At 39.0% G+C, this 16,799-nt stretch overlaps 1 protein-coding gene across 7 annotated transcripts in view; it reads right to left on the bottom strand.

The window, feature by feature from the left end:
- slc20a2 (solute carrier family 20 member 2) overlaps positions 1 to 16,799 on the bottom strand; it is a 43,271-nt gene that overhangs the window by 20,949 nt on the left and 5,523 nt on the right. The window contains exon 1 of one of the 7 annotated variants that reach the window (XM_077714222.1): positions 6,018 to 6,174. The exons of 3 other annotated variants lie outside the window; for them this stretch is intronic. The gene's annotated coding sequence lies outside the window, so the exon portion shown is untranslated. Of the gene's footprint in view, positions 1 to 3,653; positions 3,866 to 6,013; positions 6,175 to 16,799 lie in introns of those variants that run through there. 3 more of the 7 variants (XM_077714223.1, XM_077714224.1, XM_077714221.1) reach the window with 3 other exon arrangements.

The following is a 16,799-nucleotide window of genomic DNA, read 5'->3' as shown; positions in this document are numbered from 1 at the left end:
CCATGTAAACAAGTCGATTAGCTCGGCACGAGCTGTACTCATGGCAAAGCAGTTACTCCTCTTTCTCACAGCAGAGCTCCATCTGGAACACAGTGGCTTCTAGCGTCCGCTGTATGCTTGTATATCAAAATTTTACTCGTATCTCAAATTGCTCCCATGTCGGGGAACTCGCATGTCGAGGTATGACTGTATTAAGCTCACCCACTATTCTTTATCTCCTAATGGACAGACAGACTGAGTTGTAAGATGCCGCTAATGACAAAAAAAAATGTCTGTAAAGATGTTTGCCACAAAACCATGTGAAGTTATTTATTTACAAGCAAGTTATTCGGAAGGTTACAACACTTCCTATTAACCATGGGCTGGAATTTACCAAGTTTACGCAACGGCGCTATCTTTATGAGGTGATCCCAACCTGTGCATTCCAACTACACCTTCTTCTTTGCAATTTCCTGCCTCTGTGTTTAAAGCTCCTGGGGCATGTTCCTTCACATCTATTGGTTTGACCTTGTTTTTCATGCCAGCAGCTTTCCTGCAGCTAACATTTTGCAGTTTATCATTCTAGCTGCATTTATATGTCTGATTGAAATAGTATCCAATGCGGCGTGAAGGGCTTCGCTGAGGATATGATTGCTAATGTGCACTGTTTTTTTTTACCACATTAACATTCGAATGTGCTAAATTGTTACTCTTAAGGGGCAGGTGTGAATGCAACATCATTTTAAGCCACCACCAAATGAAATCATGAGAATGCGCTTTATGGTTTTTGCTACAATTGCAATAATGTTACTGTAGTCATTAAGGAATTTAAACATTTTACAATCCTCTTTAAAAAAAAGTACATATAAATGAACACAATTAGTTTTCCATATAATTTATCTTCAAAAGGGTTGTGGGGGGTGTTTGAGCCTAATTTAGCCAAATATGGGCGCCAGGGAGCGGACAGCATTAGTGGCCAGCCAATCAAACAAATAACCATTTCTAGCTAAAAAAAAAATGAAATAAAAAGACATTTATACAATATATTATTTATTTATGTTTTCTTTAACTCCAAACATAAAATTCCAAAGTTCAAGAGATTATTTTACTGTTTTTTTCTCTGTTTCATGTTTTTTCATTCAAATTGCAAATGAATGACATAAAAATTTAAAATAAATTAGTTTTTTTATAATTACAATTACAAAATTAAAGAAAGGCAATTGTCATAATGTTTTCCTTTTTGTTTTTAAATGACATATAAACATTAAGACAAAAAAAGAAGAATATTTGCATTTAATGGGGTCGAAAAGAGTCCATTGGATTTTGATTTAAATTTGGCCAATATTTAGATTTATTCATTCAAAATCTAATGAATTATGAGTACTTTATTAAGAGCTAGAGTTCTTATGTGGAGGCAGGTATTCAAAAAGGTCCCTTTCTCTATAAAGGGTTGAAATATTTCAATTTCTCTTAACTTGACAATACTAAACAAACCCTTTTAAATATTAAAATCTATCAAGACGTAGCAGCAAATATTTGAACTGTTATTTGCTGTGTGACCTTCCCCATATTCAAAGAATTCTCATAAACCTCAAAATCAAGCTGACTTACAATAAAAACTGGAAACTCATTATGGTGTTTAAATAGAATCCATTTTAAAAACTGAATATGATTTCATGCAATCTCCATTGGAGGTCATTCTTTTATCTTCTAAGAACCTTTTATAGATATTTTAATAAAGAAAAGAATCTTTCAAAACAGACATTCTTGGATATATCTAACTCATTTACGACTGAAATTCGGCAGTTCAGTTGACGTTGTGAGGTAAAATTTCAAACGCAATCTGGAACCTGGAATAAATCCTTTTTGGAAACAAAGGGCAGAGATACACAACATATTGGTGGTATATCAATAGCTATAAAGATGATGCAGTAGCGTTTCACACCACTGCACAGAACATCCACAAAAAGAAACATATTGTCGACAACAGCCTCAACTTTACGACGTTCCAACGAGACCACTGTCCGTGGTGCTGATTATGACAAAACTGGTGTTGACACAACACAAACTTCACTTTTTGTGTGCGACAGCTGTTCTAAAAGACAAAGCCGATAATCGGCAGTGGTGGGATGTCACTCAGACAAACACTATGCTATAAATTTCATGTTTTGTGGATAAAAATGGACATTTATGAGCTTGTTCGATTAGGAGGAGAGGATTCAAGGTCACAAATAACAAGGAAGAATGAGACAAGGTTGCCATTTGTTGATAACCTGATGTTAGTGTGGCCATTTCCATAACACCAAAAAGAAAGTCACTGCATATTTTGGTGAGAAAAGAAAAATGGCAACATCAAAATCAAGCATACTTTCCAAAATAATACAATTTTCTGCAAGATAATAATGCTATCATCATAGAGTGATTGTAAGAGACAGTATTCATTAAAATACAAAGTCTAATGCTGTAGAGTGGCTACCACGCTAACACAAATGACAACAATCGAATAAAACTCACTAAATATAAATCAGCATCACCAATTAAAAATCCCATAATGGCCACTCTCTAGCTAAAACCCAAAAATTGAACATCTAAAAGTGACAACAAGTTTATGACAATTTTTGGGGCAGAAAAAGAGGAAGAAAACATCAATAAAACTGTCAAAAAATTGATTTGAGTGGACTCTTAAGCCTTTTTAATGAAGACACAGTGACGCATTATGGCTGAGATGACACAAAAAACTCAAAATCTCACAAAACTATGTAACTTTTCAAATATCAAAATCCTAAAATATATATAGTAATTTTGTTTTGCTTCAGTAACCTTTTGAAAGTATTGGTGTAAAAGAAAAAAAAATGATTGTAATTTGATGGGAGTGACGTCATTGGTACTACAATGTCGTGACTCTCCAAGTGGGTTTCAAACCTACGCTGTCACTTTTGCTACTCATGTGTGTTGACTCCTGTTCTACTGAAGCCTGTTTAAAAACACATCTTCAAAAATTGTTTTCTGTAAATTAATAGTTAAAAAATGAGTTGTTGTTTTTTTTACATAAATCTGTCATCAATGTGACATCAACCGTTTTACAATTGACCTTTTCTTTTCATGGTCCACTTCCAAAACCAAAACGCCCAGTATTTTGCCCTAAAATATAGAAAGTCAGTCAAATACACAATGACATTGATAGCACTGCACTACCTTTCTGGTTTTTCAACCTACGTTGTACCTTGGTAGTCAAGTTTGCTGACTACTGAGGTGTTGAAGACCAGTCACAGAGTTTTTTGTTAAAATCAGTTAAGCCTTATTTCATTTTACAGTAGTACATTGTCAATATGTCAGTACCCCCTTTAAATTATTCATTTTTTTTAACAGCAACAATATTTAATCCATTTTTTTTTACAGTGCAGCCTGTGAAGCTACAATGTCAACCTCTGGAAACAATGCAATCCTTCCTCTCACATTTTGCACCACAAAGCTCATTAATCTGCTGGGGATGCCACTGCAGCACGACCGCTACAGCTGGCGCGAAATACCGCGTCACGGGTTCGGGCCCCTGTCGACACGTGGCGGCGAATTGCCATCCTTGTGATGCACCCCGGACGTCCAAGGGCAACGCAACAGATGGGCGAGTTACGACGGAGATGCGATAGAGCGGGGGGAAAGTCATCTCCACTCACCTTCGCGTCTCCCCGCATCTCGGAGAAAGTGGCGGGGGTGATGCGGTCGGCGGGGGGTAAAGCCGGAGGATAAAAAAAAAAAAAACCTTCAAGGAGGTTGAACGTGAGATTGACAGGAAAGGAGATGTGAAGAGAGAGCAACTGAGGCAAAAAAAAGAGCGACGAGACAGTGTGAGACTAGAGCAGCTATGTGACGTTGCGAGGAGAGAGAGAGAAGGAAAATGCGACCAGAGCAGAGTCTAGACATGATAATATCCACGTTGAGAACACAAACTGGCCAATGAGTGGCCGTCGATGTGCAGGGAGGGTGGACGAGGAGAGAATGAGGCAGCCAATGAGGGTTGAGCGGTGGAAACGTGCCAGCTGATTGTCAGTGTGGAGTGCGAAAAGCGTTGGCTGGATCAAGGACATTGAAAGCTGGAACTTTGCATTCTAAAAATAAGGTGGATGATTATGAGGATGGCAAGATTGGGTGGGGATCAGTCAAAGACTGCACTTGCGCCAGAAGCTCATTACTCTTTCGTTTTAGTTGGAAAATCGATTGAAAAGTACAAAATTAGGTGCTGAGGAAACTATGGAATTTGGGATTTTTCAAGTCTTCGGCAAGGGCAATTTCTGATTTTTAAAGACCTTTTTAAGACCATTTTGGGGGGCAAATTTCATGACAACCTCAAGAAAAGTAATTAGCAAGTTCATTTGCTGCCAGGACTTGCAGTTCAAATGGATTACATGGTTCCTTGTGATCAAATTTACAGCAGAAGGCTTAATAACGCCGTATGAACAGACTTCCATCATCGTCAATGGCACCAAAGGTTTCATTTCTACCAAAAGAAATGAAATACTTCAACTTTGCTCTCACAAATAACTTCAATAATTGGATTACACTATACAATTTATGTATGACACTATTTGATCTCGATTCAAATGCCTTCGGATGCTCATTACGTCGATCGCGATCTACCAGTCGATGGCCAAGGTACCATTGGTCGATCGCCTGGGAGTAAGATTTGAGTTAGTATCCTTGGGGCCAGGACAATGTCATGTTCAAGGGTGGGGAAACTATTCCACAAAGGGCCACAGTGGTTGCAGGTTTTCATTCCAACCCATAAAGAAGACACCTTTTCACCACTCTGGTGCAATCAGTGGGTTGCAGTCAGGTGCTTCTTGTTTTCTGGAGAACTCTCATGGGTTAAAGTGTCTGTGCTGGATTAGTTGGAGCAAAAACCTGCATCCACAATGGTCCTCAAGGACCCATTTGCCCAACCCTGATTGAGTTTGTACCATGACGCCGCAATATGCCCACTGCAACAGTCACGCTTTTTTGAACAGTCATATGACTCATTTACCAATCATTTCGGACTCATCAGGATCCAAGTGTGGTGCCGACAGCCTGGGCTAGAATAAATGACCTGTCACAGCTTCTTGTTAAGTCTTTATGTTGAACAGCTTCATTTGGACAACCATCGATAGTAACGCTTACAAGCTGCCCTCCCTCCAAACTCAGTACTGAGTGACCCCTCACATCCCTTGGAGATTGGCTCCTTGAAAAGTATATCTTAGAGCAAAAATGTGTCAGCATGCCTGATTTAGAATAACACCAAAAATGCAAGGCATTTTGCTAAAATATTCATGAAAAGCTTTAGGATGCTCATTCTTTTTTATTTTTATTTTGATGTTCTGGTTTGGATGTAATTTTGGGAACTAATTGAATACCCCAAAAATAGCCACCTCTAAATATCGGATTGGAACATCACTTCTATTTTTAAGATGCAAATTCACAATATTTGACTGAATTGCGTGCATTGTTGCCAAACCAGTTGCTTTATAGTTTTGATCACTAACCATTTCACAATAGCAAAAAACAAGTATCAAGTACAGAAACTAAAAGATGATCACGGCCAGCATTAACACACCCAGAATGAATTTTAATATGGCCTGGCACCACCAGTTCATATACATAAAGCCCTTGGAGGAGGTATTGATGCGGTTATTGCGCCATTGTCTTGATTCCACAGCCTCATTGCCCACCAGCGCACACCATCTCTACCACAATTGTCTCTTTCAATCGCACACACATTGGGAACAGTGAGCCTCTATGTTACGCCGTTTGGTCCACCCGACAGAGCTTGAATCACAGCAGGGTGGTCATTCCCCAGACAAAAAGCAGACCGCGCTTCGCTAATGTTTAACAATAATGTGGGAGTTACGATTCACCATGACTTTGGCATGACTAACTAACCAGACGGCAATTGGGTTATATTCAACAAATTATGACAAGATATGACTGATCATCTCTTGCCTCTGAACTTGCACACAAATTACCCCAGTCAAGCATAGAATGAAAGCCAAATGTCACTTACGTACATACACGAGTGAAGCAAAGGTGTTTATATGCAGTCCTGTGCGGTCCACTCAATCATTTGTCCAATGTCCCGTGGTTGTCCTCCCTCACCGGTGCCCCAACTGGCCCTGCCTGCTCTGAAGGCTTTCTGCGTCAGCTGCACCTGCTGACTCTGACTGTGTGCACCCCAGCGGGGGCGCTGTCGACCTTCGTGCATGCGCACGTGCGCACGCAGTACACACTCACAATGTGCTGTGTTATGATCATGTTCAGGAGAAGGGGCGGTGTTGGGGGGGGTAGCTCAAGAATGACAACAACAGCATGCATGACTGCAATGAGTGTCTATTGCAACATCACATCCAAGCCTACACACACAAAAATGCAGACAGCCTCTCACTCTTACAGTATATCACCACAGTCATTTTATACTGCAAAAACAAGTTTTGAGTTGGACTTGTATATACAAATAATGCCTTTGTATTTAACCCTTTCAGCTGACAGATATTCAAAAGTTGACCATTTAGCCTTTAGAGAGAGCAAGTGACTATTTTGGTCATTTAAAGAAATTAAATCACATTAGGGGTGACCCCGGCGGTTGAGTGGTTAGCGTGTCGGACTCACAGTGGGGGTGTTGGGTTCAAATCCAAATCAATCAAATCAAAAGCCTTTATTGTCATCATACACAGCTGCGTATGAGAAAATTGGTGGTGCGACTCCACAAAGTGTGTGTTTACCCATAAAATTATAAATAAGTAATATAAAAATATAAAACATCACGTCCTGGCAAGGGAAATATGTATATATTTATATATATAAATATATGTAAAGATATTGCACAGTGTTATTGCACACCCCAAAGTTATTGCACAAAAGGGAGTGCATGTCGGGCTAATGCAAGTTCAGAGTCCTGATGGGCTGTGGGGAAAAAAAGGTCAGTCCATCTGTGTGGAGTTTGCATGTTCTCCCTGGGCCTGTGTGGGTTTTCTCTGGGTACTACGGTTACTCTCACATTCCAAAAACATGCATGGTAGGATGAATGGACTCTCTAAATTGCCCCTGGGTATGAGTGTGAGCGTGAATAGTTGTTTTTCTCCTCGTGCCCTGATATTGGCTGCCCACCAATTAAGGCTGTCCCCCGCCAAAGTCAGCTGGGATAGGCTCCAGCACCCCCCGCGAGCCTAGTGAGGATGAAGCGGTTCAGAAAAAAAATTCGAATTTGACAATCACAATAGCAATTACAAATTCTTATCCCATCTCATTTTCTGAACCAGGCCCTAGGAGGTTATATCTCCCAATACTACGCACAAAATAATGTTGTACTCATCAGACTTTACGCCAAAAGTTGATGTACTGGAAACCAAATAACTTCTGACTGTTTTACAATTTGAATCCTGTAAAATTTAAGCAACAAAATGACTGTTTAATAGTAGAATCTATAATTTAATGTTCATTATATTTAGATTTTAACCTTGTAATAGTTCAATTTTAATCCTGTTATATTCATTTACATTTTTCTCTCTGAAAATTACAATGTATGACTGCTTGCAATTTCCCGTGGGACACTGCCGTATTAATATATTATAACACCTCTACCATACGGAATACAGGCCTCAATTGTGAGTCACTTTTTCTTAAAACAGTATGGGAAAACAATGAACCGATGCCAGCAGCCTTAGCAACAAACAGATCCTTTACAACAGCAAACAATCAACTCAACTCCACAGCGCTGAGTTAGTTCTGTTAAAATAGTGTTTAAATGTCAGCTCTCTTTGGTTTCACTTGCCCGCTCCAAAATGGCAAGGTGACTTCTCACTTTCCACTGTTTTAGCTAACACTGCTGTTCACTGTTTGTTTGCGACAGCAGAGTCTTGTAACTAAATTAACTATCGGGCATTTAAACAAATAAGGGAAGGATTTACGATATGGTATCAGTTAAACCATAGATTGTAAAAAGATTAGGAAAAAACCCTTCGTGACATCATCTATGGTATTAATGGATCCACACGTCATGAAAGGCTTCATCTTTTATTTGCAGGAACAGAAAATAGTCCAAAACAACACGCGCTTAAAAGTAATAAAGAAATATAAGTATGTACTAGCTTGCTTTTTAAGTGAAAGGTAAATGCAAACTACAGCGGTCACACACAAAAATTCCAATGTCTCGTTTCAAGTGCTTGCGAGATAGGTATTGGCCATGCCTAACGTATTTTTTTCGGATTTGAGTCTGAGTTGGGAAACCACCGTCGCTTTAAACTTGGCTTGACTGTTAAAATTTTCCGTCAACAAACCACCCGCACAGACGCCTTCATGGGAAAACACAGACCATTCATATCCTCGAAGAACAAACATGGCTCACTTCAGTTATTGAGCAAAATGAGTATATTTGGTGCCTACCTATCAATAAATCTGCAGTTTTCAAGTAAAGCTGGCTGTCCACTGTCCAATTTTTATCTTGTTTTCTCTCCTTCTTTCTTGTTGTTGCATGTTAGAGTCATCTTACCCTGCATGTTCTTTCGCCTTAGTCTTGTGGCACTTCCAAGAATCAGTGGCAGTACCAACTGGAAGAACCCCCCCACCCATCCACCTCGCTACCCCTTTGTGAGTAGATTGTGTGTGCAAAAGAGAAATGTTAATCTGGCTATGGGCTCACAAGTACAGCAGCGTCAGGAAGCTCAATAACATACCGACTTGATTCCGGACTGGTAATCTAGGATTGACAAGGTTGGACATCAAAGACAAGGCGCAACATGGAAAAAGTTACATTTCATAAAAGAGATTGAATGTATGGGTTCCAAACAGTTCCAACTTCCACACATAACTGAAAGATGACTTCTTCGTGAGAAGGGAGTCGTAAATGTCTTTAACAAATGTTAACGTATGCCTGCCATGTTACATAACCCAGGCAACTGAAACGTGCTCCGCATCAGCAGAGTCTTGCTTTAAGACAAATCGCTACATTGAAACTGTTGGCGATGACGTAATCATAGTAAAATGATTCACGAATATTAGTCAAATATAACCAACCATTATAAAATACAGACTATGATAACACTGAATATCATTTTTGCATTAATGAAACCTGCTGATTAATGTAACCTCCCAGTCACTACTACTATAGTGGTTATAATCAGCTCATAAAAAGACAAACAGTAAATTATTATTATTATTTTGAAAAATGTATTTAATCATTTCTATTTTTAATTAAATACTTCAAAATATATCAAAGGTAACATCATAGTTTTCCATAGTTTTCTGAAAATATCTAAGCAATTACTGCAGTATTTTATGGATGGCGGCATTTCCTCAAGGGTGGTATTACCAGTTATTTTAGTAGCATAAAATACTAAATGCATAGATACTGGGCCATTTTAATGTGACTGATTATGATTTTAAAGTTTTTATTAGATTTTCTTTCCCAAATTATAACAACACAGTAGCCCCTTGACTTGCAAATGCCTCTAAATACGAAATTGTCAGGTTACGAAACACTTTGATGTGCAAATGACTGTTCCAATACATGAATACAAGATACGAAATCCACCAAAAGTGTAAATACATTTTCTGTATCCGTTATTTTAATTTGAAATTGTCCAGCATCCTGCTTGTCACTCCCCTGGCTTCCTATTGCAGTCTTACAACAGGAACTCTCTTTTGATAACCGCTTGTCATCACAGACTTCAAATTATTGGTGCGAATTAAATGAATGGTAACGGGGGTGTTGGAGCCTAAGTCATGTGACTTCGGGCCAGAGGCGGGGGACACCCTGAATTCGTCGCCAGCCAATCACAGGGCACAATGAGAATGCTCACACTCATACATAGAGGCAATTTAGAGTGTCCAATGAGCCTACCATGCATGTCTTTGGACTGTGGGAGGAAACCGGAGTACCCGGAGAAAATCCACGCAGACCCAGGGAAGCAAACTCCACACAGGCGGATCAAAACCTGGATTTGAACCCAGGTTTCCCACCGTGAGGCCGATGCGCGAACCACTCAACCACGGGGCCGCCCCGCTGACAGAATGCCTAACATAAAGGAGCTGTCATCGATGCTTGTTAAGTCAATCGTTTCATCTTGGAGACACTAAGAGGCTTACCGCAACTATTGTTCAATCGTGAAGTTCTATAGAAATAAATTGTATATTGTTAGTTTTGCAACATACATTGACGTAAATTGTAAGAATCCTCAATATATATTTAAGATAAATAAATAGATCATTTTCACTCTATCATTTCTTTAGAATATCAACACATCTTTGTGTGATTTAAGTCCAATGAAGTTCAGTTTTTGCATTATTCATAATTATATACAATTTTTACACTTTTACTCCAAATATCGGTTATTGGTCTACTACGAACGGCATCGATCCTGGAAAACCTCATATGGGTCAATCTCTTAGTATTGACAGGTAGGTAGAATGTGTTTGTGATATCTGATGCCGGGATTTAAATAAACTGAGACGTACAGTAAGAGTAAGTGAGAGAGGTTCCCTGCTAAGCTGGATCTATTGGCCAGTGCCCTCCTGCTCCTAATCCTGCCTACCAGCACATGACCCAGCTAACAGTATTAGGGGCCGCTTTGATTAGGCCTGCCTCTGTGAGCACATAGCAGTACACCAGGCAGGAAAGAGACACAAGGCGTCCTCGACATCACAGCAATGGTTTCCTTCTGCTTGGACGCCGGCACATGGCACGTATTAACTATGCGTTTAATCTTGGCGCACGAGTGCTACTCGCAGACGTTTCGGCACGAGGCTGGCCGGATTAGGTCTGGCAGTCATTGAGTCAGCGGATTAGCGTTGTGCTGTTATTGTTAGGTAAAAACTAAGAGTAATGCTTAGAAATGTTTGTTGAAGAGAGCACATGAGGATGTGTTTGCACATTGTTCATGAGTCGTATTAGAAAGATCTCACATCTCATCTTCTGAAACCACCTTATCCTCAATAGGGTGGCGGGAGGGTGCTGGAGCCTATCCCAGCTAACCTCAGGCCAAAGGCGGGGGATACACCCTGAAACAGTGGACAACCATGCAAACTCACACCCATACCTAGGGGCAATTTAGAGTGTGCAACCAGTCTACCATCCATGTTTTATGGAATGTGGGAGGAAACCGGAGTACCCTGAGGAAACCCACATAGCCCCAAGGAGAACATGCAAACTCCACACAGATGGAAATGACCTGGATTTGAACCCAGGTACCCTACTGTGAGGCCGACACGCTGGAATACCAATGTTATAATTTTACACTTTAAATATTTGTAATCTTCACACACTGTCAGCATTAGCACAAACCCCTTTACAAGGCGCTCATTGGTACCATTGGCTATTATTGACTGTACAAGATGTCCAATCCATTTTGACTGGGAGGAGCGAAAAAAACATTCATTTATTCACTTCTCCCTGTCAGAACATTTCACATTGTCCCTATTGTTGGTCTCCTGCAGTTTTCTGAAACATGGCTAACTTGATTTCCTAAAATTACATCTTGCAGGGGAAAAAAAACAAGGTCAAATTCGGGTTCAGCGAAATTTCATAAGAGCAAGCGCTTGCATCAATGCAAGATATTTTTGTTGAGCAGTATTTTATTTGAGACATTTTCATGCATGAAGCTCATACTAATATCCCTCAGTGTGAACTCCATGAACTGAAATGTGATGTCTGTCCTTGTATGAGGATGCCAGTCCTTTAATAATATTTGTTTAACTATCACTATTATTTACTTGCCTTTTAAAAGCTTAAACACGCTCACATTAACAGATGTCAGTGTATGTATGAAAAGCACTCATGTCTTAAATGGCTGTCAAATTGGAGACAACTATTCCCCACTCAAAAGTGTAAATTAAAACCCATGTCCAACGACTATAGTCCTTCCTAATGATAGTATAAGTGCAGCTCAATCCCAGAAGAATTGCTGTGTGGAACCAAAGCAAACACTGAGCAACCAAATCTTCGCTTGTTGCCATCTTGACATATCCGCATATTGACGTGAAAATAACAGTATTTAGTTTCATTTAGTGCCAAGGTGTAAACATTACGTTGACAGGCTTGAAGCAGAAGCCTATTGCGGTCAGTCAATTGACTTATAGTGCCATAATAATAACGTGTGAAGCATTATGCAGATGTCATCAGCTGTTCTGCGTGTAGGGAAAAACCTGGAGAACTTGGATGACATTTAATCCTGCTCCTCAAACTCACCGGGCAGACTTCGACCGAGAATAGCTCCGTCACATTTGGAAAAAGCAGTTTGCGCTTACATGTGGGCTTTCTTGCACAATCAAATATTTGGGGTGTCAAGTGTATTTTTAGGCTCTATTCCAAATCGAATCTCTTCATCCAAAAAAAAGAGAAAATAATGTAGTAGGTTAACAGTATTGTTTGAGCATAGAAAGGACAAGGCAACCTTCCTGGAAATCATATAGTTAGCTCACTCAGTTTGAATAACCCTATTAATTCTTTACAAATTAACAATTGGCCAATAATAGACTAAGCTTGTTAAGAGCTTAATCACATGATTCACAACTGGCATATGATTGCAATCGTGTTCCCGGCATGGTACCAGTCCGCAGACAAGGAAAAGGTTTACTTGGAAGTTGAATGATTATTGAAATGTTTTTGCCAACAACGTAGTAGAATCATTTGAAATATTGCCAATAGTGCATTAAATTACCTTAAAAATGATCTGTCATTGGCTGAACTAGACGTCCAATCGTCAGTCAAAATCGATTGGACGCCCAGTGCCAAAAATTGCAGTCAATTATTACCATTCACAGACAGTTTAAATGGATTGTGTCGTTGTCAGCGGCAGGCAATGGGTTAATGCAAATTTCAAAATGAATTATGAAATGAATTGACTACTGTTTTGATAGTGACTGAATTGTTGACCTCCAAAAAATATCCCCAAAATCCCCTTTTGAGCCTATTGTGGTAATTTTACATATCAAATAGCAATATCTATATATGAGTTATTTTTTAATTGAATATTGTTATTATTTTTGGTTAAATAAAGGAAAACTCAATTATTAAGTATTATCATTGTTTAATATTTGTTCATGTAAAAAGGTGTCAATTTTAAAAAGACAATCAAAAAGAAAAATAGTATATTGTTTCTTTTTTAAATTTGTTGAAGAAGAAAAGAAAATATACTTTGATTTTAAAAGTCATTGCTGAAAATAGATGGTTATCTTTGTAATGACTGAAAATAAGAAGTTCTTGTTTTTTGCTTTGCAAACATTTGTAGTTTTTAGCTCCAATTGCACAATTTAAAAGTCAACAAAGTAAAGCCCAGACCAATAGAACAATAAAAAACATGTGATTCAAATTTGAGCTGTCAACGACAAAAATATTGAGTAACTATAATCATTTGTCAGCCCTATTTGCAACACCGACATAGCAAGAAACCAACAGTTATTATGGTGAAAAGGCTACCATGCATTTGCATTACGATCACTTGTGTGCTGTGAAACAGTATCTTCCTTTGATTTGATCATATCTTTATGGCACTATAATGTCTTATCAGATTTATTATGTGGAATTGCCTAAGAGAACAGAGCTACAAAACAGAGGTACAATTGGAAATATATTTTCCATGATATATTTCTTCTTTCGGTGACAACAAATAGAGTTCTGTTAAAATTCAACTGCTCTTCTGAGCAGAGTACTACATACCTTCATACCTCCCTATCTTGAGTCATGTGCAGTAAATTGGGCAGCGTGCCATTGGTTAACCATGCTAATCCCCAGTCTCCAAGCTTGCCTCTTTCTTGATTTTACCGTGCAGGCAAACTGCCCCACCTTCCTACCCCGCCACCGCCTGGGGTGTCGCATGTCTGCCGCTTGCATTGGTTGCTAAAGATGTCAACGAGCAGGAATGATTTAGCCGGAAATAGCTACGTGACATGAACACTGACCAGCGAGCCAGCTGCTCATCCCTACATGGAGCCCTACCTTCGCCCTACAGTCAAATTCAGCTTGGGCCAGTACCGACATGACTGTTTGGACCAATAGAGACGAGGTAATAACAACCCAACCGCACACTTGCGGCACCAAAGTGTAAACAAGGGCAACATGGAAAAAGGCATTACGATCCTAATGAGGATAAGGGAGACAGAATGGATTAGTCCATGGAGTGGCGAACAAGTTAGAGACAAAATTTTAAACTGTAAGAGTCAAAGAAAAAAATCCATTCAGCCAAATTATTTTTTAAATGTAATTTATAATTTGGTTTTAATGGGCCCTGATGAATTTAAGTCTGTTTTAGGAGACACTATAATTAAGAGAAACATGAAACGAGGCAAAGAGCCACAGTCAATTAAAAATATGAAGAAGCAAATAGCCGTATTTGTTTTGGTGTAATGACAAAAAAAGTTGTTGTTCTAGTTTTCAGGAAATTGAAAATAATTCATCATAAAAAAAGTGCTGATCACTTATTGGTGTTGAGTTGATTGATGATTTCAACATTTCTAAGGGAAAGGAAGTAATCAAAACTTGTCTTCTATTTCCTTTAATATTTCTGCTGCCAGTGTATAATTTTTATCAAATTTGTATTGCAAAAATGGATTACCAAGAAGACCCTTAATTTTTTTTTAATGTAACTGTTTTAAAAATTTATAATGCACTCATTTAACTCATCGGCTGCCATTGGCAGCGATAGATGTCCAATCCATTTTGCCTGGGAAAGTTCGGCAGCGGTGGATTGGACAACTGGCACCGTCAATGGCACAGAAATTTGGCCCGGTGCCACCCCTCAATTTTCCAAAAACAGCTATAAACTACATGAATTGCTGATGTTTTTAACAGTGCTTTGCTATTTTTTGCCACCCTTAAACACTCCAAATAACCTGCGGTGAAATCATGACTCATCCGAGTGAACAAGCAGTCTGGGATAAACATACGTATAAGGGAAGCAGCAAAAATTAGGTCCTCACTGTGTTTCATAAATGAATGTCGATTGGCTCATGGTTTGGCAGCAAGTTCCGCCATTAGCATGGCGAACACCACATCGGCGGATGAACAAGAGACGCTTTATGCTAGTGCGCTTTGATAGGGAACTACCAGAAGGCCAACAGTAGAAACTGAAACACAACCAAGTCTGAGTCAAGAGGGTGAGACTGAGCCAACGACACACATTGGTTCCAGAACGTGAACATTTCGTAAGTAGAAGTACTTTATATGTAAATTCTCTCTTTAAACAACTACCAACTAAACCCTTTAAAATTGGTCAAACTGCCCCAATTTTGTATGAAAACTGTGAGAAACACAACAATGAGACATAATTACAAGAAAACTATTTATTAATGTCTTAAAATGAATAACCTCTTGAAACATTGAGAGTGGTTTTTGTCAGCCAATGAGAGCCCTGTAGAGTGTAATGAGGTTCTAAATTGAGAATCAATGTATCCACGAAAATACGGAATAAAATAAAGGATAAGGAAATGCATTTACTTTTTGAGGGATTTCGTAACTTGGATCTTTCTCTTATCTCGAGCCACTCATTTGCATATAAAAAAAAAAACTTTCGTAACCTGAATGTTCCCTACCTAGACGCATTCATAAGTATAGAGGTATGATAATTGTATTGTGCTTTCCTTTTGAGATGAGGTCACCAGAAAAGAACATAAACAGGAAGCCAAGCGTTGCCTGTATGGCGACACATCTAGTGTAGTGATTGCTGTAATTTATTGTCTTACAGAGATACACATATGATTGAATCATGGAGCAACAATGATGATGATGATGATAGTAGTTATGATTATAAATTGTTCATTTAAGAGTACTTAAAATGGTTTGGATTCATTTTGATGTCGCCATGACTTAAGTTATAAAAATAAGTATCAAGCAAGCTGTGAGTTCTCACTCTTTCTTTCAGCCTGTGTCACTACGCACATGTTCGCGCTTTTCTTGAAGTGCGAACATCGAAACATGGTCCAGCATATGAAAATGTGTCTCTTCCAAAATTGCGCTGAATTGGTTGAATCCTTTCCTAATTCATATGCTGAAAATCTAAAATGGAATAACATTTATTTTTTTAACTATGGCCTCATTTTTGTATTGAGGGGAGGAAATATTCTAACCCACATTTTCTACAGCGTTTATGTCCATTCACAATGCTAAGCAATGCATTTTGAAAATTGTTTTACAGTCTTCATAATGAAGTATTGTTGCGTATTCCAGGTTTTTTTCCAATTAAGGGGTTTATAAAAAGGGAGCATTTTCCTTCAGTAAGAAGAATTCGGTTGCCTTCTAATCAGATCCACAGAAGCAAGGGCTGCCACAAATGATTATTTTTGCAATTAGTTGACTATTCTATTTTACCATTATATAATATTTTTCACCGTTATATAAATCTAGGCTTTTTATTTTAGGTGTATGATTACAAAGACCACCTGCTTTAATTAAGGACTACAAGAATCAGATAGCCCCCCTTCCAACTGTTTTAATTGAAACATAAATACAATGTAAATATTCCAAATATACATAATTTAACACTGCCTGGTGTCAGGTTCACTCGCCTGACTTTGGTGCGGGCTCAATTCCCACTGGTGTTGTTATGAGTGTGAGTGCGAATGGTCGTTTGTGTCTCTGTGTGCCTTTCGACTGACTGGCGACCAGTCTTGGGTGTAGTCTGCCTTTTGCCCGAATACAGCTGGGTTAGGCTCCAGCAACCCCTGCAACCCTTTTGAGGATGGGCGTTTTGGAAGAAGATGGCGGCAAGGCAGCTGAGTGGTTAATGCACATGTCAGTCCTTCTGTGTGGAGTTTGCATGTTCTCCCTGGGCTTGTGTGGGTTTTCTCCGGGTACTCTGGTTTCT

The sequence above is a fragment of the Stigmatopora nigra genome, chromosome 4, assembly GCF_051989575.1.
Source record: "Stigmatopora nigra isolate UIUO_SnigA chromosome 4, RoL_Snig_1.1, whole genome shotgun sequence".
NCBI classification, from domain to species: domain Eukaryota; kingdom Metazoa; phylum Chordata; class Actinopteri; order Syngnathiformes; family Syngnathidae; genus Stigmatopora; species Stigmatopora nigra.
The sequence above is the reverse complement of the archived record's forward strand: the minus strand, read 5'-3'. Positions and strand labels throughout refer to the sequence as shown.